The sequence below is a fragment of the Vipera ursinii genome (genome assembly GCF_947247035.1).
Source record: "Vipera ursinii genome assembly, chromosome: 3".
Classification (NCBI taxonomy): Eukaryota; Metazoa; Chordata; class Lepidosauria; order Squamata; family Viperidae; genus Vipera; species Vipera ursinii.
In genome coordinates this window covers 198952995-198958994 of record NC_139516.1, presented here as the reverse complement: position 1 = coordinate 198958994, position 6000 = coordinate 198952995, and positions in this window count along the sequence as shown.

Here is a 6000-nt window from a genome sequence, read left to right as displayed (position 1 = left end):
GTTCATTTTAAACATATGTCTTAAAAAAAAACAACCTCTTGAATGTTAACACTTTATGACATGGGCTTCTCTTGTGGATAGAAAATGTAATTATTTCATTAGTGATCTTGCAAAATGAAGGCTGAGGGTAAATAGCTTTGCTTGTAGGTTCCTTTTTCTTTCTGGCATTGGTTGATGAAATGGTCTCTATCTTGCAATATGGCAAAATTGTGAATGTTGTATCATATAGGGAGGCACTTAGACTTATATACTGTTTCATAATGTTTTACAGCACTCTCTAAGTGGATTACAGAGTTAACACATTGCCCCCAACTATCTGGGTCTTCATTTTACCGACCTCAGAAGGATGGAAGGCTGAGTCACCCTTTAGCCCATCAGGATTGAACTCCCGGCTGTGAGCAGAGTTAGTCTGCAATACTGCACTCTGTGCCATCATCACGGCTTCTGGGATCTCCTTTGTTTGTTTGTTTTTAATTGTAACCATGGGCTGGGGAATAAGCTGTAACTCAAGAGCTGAGTAGGAAGGCTATTTTAACATTTTAAGTGTCTTCCATTCTGCTATCTGCTCTTGAAAATTAACTTTATTCATGATTTCCCACCAAAGGCAAATAACAGCTTACATGACAGGTCAACTGAACATCTACAGCACAGAGGAAAGGGCTCAGTCTGAATCCTTTAACATTTAATATGTAGCCCTTAATAATCCCATCAGACATACAGTATTCCAAAACATACAATCCGAGCGACATTCAAATTCTTCATCATATTGTTTCTCTCTTTTGACTTTTTCTAATTATTGCAGCTCTTTTGAATTACCAATTATAGCCTGAAAAATGACAATTCCAAGAATGAACTGTGTGCATTAACCTCACCCCTCTATTTCCTCCCAAATATCCAGCTTTGGAACTGATATTAAGAGTTTTTGTTAGCTGCCTCTTACATCTAAATTAGGAATTAATGAAACCTTGGTTTAATTGGTTCAACCTTGGCTCCCTAACCAGGGCAGAAAGCCCAGACTGATGTTAAACATTGCTCAGTTGCTACTAGAATTAGATGGATAGGAGGCATTTGAGGATGAAGCTCTTCAATAAGTTACATTTATTGTAGGTTCAGTAAAGGCCATTCCAGAAGAAATCCAGCAGCTGAAAAATATAAACTGTGTTTCAAATCCAGCCAGGGTTCAGATATACAGTAGTGCCTTTTCCTCCTAATGCCATGCATGAAAGGATAATAATAATAATAATAATAATAATAATAATAATAATAATAATAATAATAATAATAATAACAATAACAATAACAATAACAATAACAATAACAATAAATAAATAAACCTTTATTGTCAAAGTACATGTGTACATTGAGATTAGCTAATAACAATAACAATAATAATAAGTTGGTATAACCCTATACCATTTCAGACAAATGGCTGTCCAATCTCTTCTTTAAAACTTCTAGTGCTGGAGCATTCACAACTTCTGGAGGTTGTTTCACTGATTAAAATTTGCTCTGTCAGGAAATTTCTCCTTGCTTCTAGGTTGCTTATCTCTTTGATTAGTCAACAACAACTTGTAGCTATACAGCAGATGGCAGCCACTGAATGGTTTTGGTTGACCTTAAAAAGCTAAACTTGGCCAGACCTTGTTATTATTTGGATGGGGGATTATCAGGAAATCCTTGTAAGCAGGACTGAGAGGTTGAAAAAACATCTCCCAAACAGGCAAACCATTTCTGCATTCCTTGTAAAAGAATTATGTGTCTCACTTACTTTGGCCATGTCATGTGGGTGAGAATTCATTGGAGAAGGCAATTATGCTCAGAAGAGTTAGTGGTAAGAGGAAAACCAGGCCGGTCAAAGACATCATCAAAGCTGGACACCAGCTGGAGCATAGAACAACTCAAAGAACTTTTATGTGACGTATACGGAAGAGGGGCCTATAATATATACCTGCTAAAATAATTTTTCACCCTCCCCCTCAAGGGCAGCGCATTGGCTCAGCAGTTAAGATTATTAAGATCTCAGATTCGAGACCCGAGCTCCACATGACCGGATGAGCTCCTGTTCCTTGCCCCAGCTCCTGCCAACCTAGCAGTTCAAAAGCATGCAGATGCGAGTAGATAAATAGGTACCACTTTGGTGGGAAGGTAACAGCATTCCGTGATGTCCTGCTGGTCACATGACCACGGAAATGTCTTTGGATAGAATTGGCTCAGTGATCTTGAAATGGAAATGAGCACTGCCTCCTAAAGTCAGCAAAACTAGGGAGTAAAATCTGCAGGGATTCTTTGCCTTTACCTCAAGATCCATCAAATGGACTTCCATGGCTTTGATTTTCAACTTTTTAGAGTTTTGAGATATTCAGGAGCACATTCTTTAAAGAGGGGAAAAGCTCATTAATCTAACCCTCTAACACAATAATGCCTTAGCTATCAGTTTAGCCAAGGTAACACATCTGGCTTTTTTAATTGTTTACTTGAAAACAGCTGTTCTTCAGATAACATGGAGCGGTAAATACCAGCCAACAGATTTGATCAGCAAAGTCTTTCCCTGTCAGAAATTTCCTTCTGTGGAGAATTTATCCCCACTTCAGCTCATGCTGGGGTAGAACATTTGCCCTCTACATAATTATCATTCCTTGCATTATTATTATTTTTTGTATTTGTCAGAAGGTATTAAAACACATGTTACTATTATAGCTGTGGTGTTGGAAAAGATTCCTGAGAATACCGTGGACATCCAAGAAAACAAAATGATGGATCATTGAACAAATCAGCCCAGAATTTTCACTCAAAGCATAAATAAAGGTAAAGGTAAACGTTCCCCCGCACATGCGTGCTAGTCGTTTCCAACTCTAGGGGCCGGTGCTCATCTCCATTTCAAAGCCGAAGAGCCAGCGCTTGTCTGAGGACGTCTCCATGGTCATGTGGCCGGCATGACTAAACACCAAAGGCGCACGGAACGCTGTTACCTTCCCACCGTAGTGGTCCCTATTTTTCTGCTTGCATTTTTACATGCTTTCAAACTGCTAGGTTGGCAGAAGCTGGGACGAGTAACAGGCGCTCACTCTGTTACGCGGCACTGGGGATTCGACCCGCCAAACTGCCGACCTTCTGATCGACAAGCTCAGCATCCTAACCCACTGAGCCATCACGTCCCTTAAGGCATAAATGACCAGGCTTAAATTATCCTTCTTTAGACACATTATGTGAAAACCCAGCTTTCTAGAGAAGGCTCTGATGCTGGGAAAGGTGGAGGGACAGAAGAGGACAGCCAGGAGCAAGGTGGATGGATTGTTATAGTGGTGATAAGTGCCAAATACCAAATTAGGGACAGAACATGATGGAGAAATTCTATCTACGTGGTCTGTAGGAGTCAGATATGACTTGATGGCACATAATCAAACAATCAGTTATTTTTAGCTGAGTGCAAAACTCCTGACAACCACTAGATGGCAGAAAAGAGATACAGATAGTCCTCATCTTATAATTGTAATTGAGCATGGCAATTACAGTTGTAAGTTGTAAGATGACTCCTATAAAATTGGTCATCATGTGACCAGACCCAAGTTTACTACCTTTTTTGTGACAGTCATAAAGCAAACACAGCAATTATAAAGTGAATGTGGCAGTTATGGTATAAAGTGTTGTTAAGCTAACCCATGGTTTGTTATGGGCCATTTTTCTTTTTCTAGAAAAGCTGGTTTCCAGAAAAAAAAACCCCATAAATCATGGTCACGTGACCGAGGGGGAAAGCAGACATCATAACTTTGGAACCAGGTTATAAGTAGCTTTTGGTGGAATCCATTGTAACTTTGAATGAGTGGTGATAAGTTGAGGTCCATCTATATAGGAACCATTAACCCTCTGCTGCCACCCAATGCCTAGCTATATTTTTGCAGCCCAGATCTGATCAAATCAGATTAATGTTGCCTCTTTTTTCCTTCAAGGAACTACCACTGTATCTCAGGGTACAATTTTTATTTTGTCTTCCTGGCAACCCCATGGTATATTTAAGGCTGAAAAAACCCAAAATGAATCAGAGTCATCTCTATGCATAATGTGAGTTGAAATTTGAATCTTTCTCCCCCTCCAGCCCAAATATCCAAGTTCAACACTTTATTTACTTTCTATACTGGAGATCATAACAGTAAAGCAAAAACAGTTTGAAAGTTTGTCAGTTTCTGTCTTCTGCCCCCAGAAATTGTTTGGCCAAGTCATAGGATAAACTTTGGTTTATTTTAGATGACAGTCCTCCCTAAGTCTTGATGTGTAAGTAAACCCCCCATAAGTAGTGAAATGACCTCTGAATAAACACATATAAGATTTCTCTGTTTAGAAAGTTAGCTTGCAACTTCATTTAACCCCATTTTAATCATTTATTATGAAACACTTTGAAAATTGGATTGAGTGACCTAAGAGGTATTTCTAAACATGACAGCTGTCACACTGAATCACTTCATTTGCACAACAGGCTAAACTGGGTTGCAGTTGAACCTTTTTTTAAAATGGCATTGTGTTTTAGGTGAACCTGGCCTGTTTGATTAGTTTATATTTACTATGAAAAACCAGAGACACATGAGGTGCAGTGGTGAAGGTTTGGGGCTAGGATCGGAGAAGCACAGAAACTCGCTTCCTGAATTTATCCAGTTACTCTCTGATTCATAGTGTTGTTGGAAAAATGGGAGGTGGAAGCAATGTGTCTGCTGCTGTTGAGCTCCTGCTTAATATAAATCTGATAAATAAAAATAAAAATAAAAAATGCATTAATTCGCCTTTTCTTTCTGACTTGCAATCCCATACTTTCAAAACTACTAAACTGAAGACACCCAACACATCTCTGCATGCTCTCAAGTATACCTCTGCTTTTCTTGTTGAAGAGTGCATAGAGATGCAACTCCATAGCTAAAAGTGAGTGGCTCTACTGAATCACCGTCAAGTTTATGGAGCAACCACAAAGAAGCAACCGAAATATTCTACAAGTAAGTTAGGTGGAATTCAGGTTCATTTTGAAGCCATCCAACCTTTTCTCACCAGCCCAATGGCAAGGACTCCATATCAAAGCACCTTCCAGAAGCCCCTCTACATTAATAAGTTCTGATGAAGAACAACAGCTGTACACCTCTGAAAGAGTCCTAATGTAGAGACCTAGAAGACTTCCTTTATGGAGATATGCAGGAATTGTTGCCCTGGGGAAAAGGAGCTGAAACATTTTTTTAAGTCCAGATCTGCAAGATAATATTTGGAAGAGGTTCAAGCAAAGACCTCCCTGTTTTGCTGGAGTATAAAGACGGGAAAGGGTAAATTATAGCATAATCAGACTTGCAAGATTTGGTTAGTATCTGCCCATCCCACGAGATGACATGAAGTAGGCATGCTCTAGGTTCCTTCCCTTAAATATTGCCATCTTGTGGGGCCTGGGAAACATGTCTTTTCTATGGCAGCCCCCTGAATTATGTAACATTCTTCCCCTTGAGATCCAGGGGGTCCTTACCTATTTAACTTTCCTGAAAATTTCCTGAAAGTGTGGCACATACCAAAGTGATGCGCTCTCCACACTGCTGTTCTACATAGACTTGAACCTCCTCAGCCAGGTAATCACAAGAGCTGGATACAGATACAGGTTCAAGAGTAGAACTACAATCGGCAACCTCCTCTATGTGGATGGCATCAATCAGTATGCTAAGAGTGAACAAGACATTGACTTGCCGAACCACAAGACACAGTTCTACAATCAGAACATAGGGATGCCATTCGGACTAGTGAAGTGTGCCCAAAAGGTAATCAAGAAAGGTAAGATAATTAAGACTGATGGGATGGAACTACCAGCAGGCTACATAGCAGACACTCAGATTAGAGAACGTGGTAGCCCACAATCACATGGGAACCACAGTGAGGAGGCAAGGAGGACAGCACTATCAAAGTACCACCAAAAGAAAAGACATATCCTGAACAGCCAGCTCAACGGGAAGAACAAGATCCCTGCCTGCCAGTCACCAGATA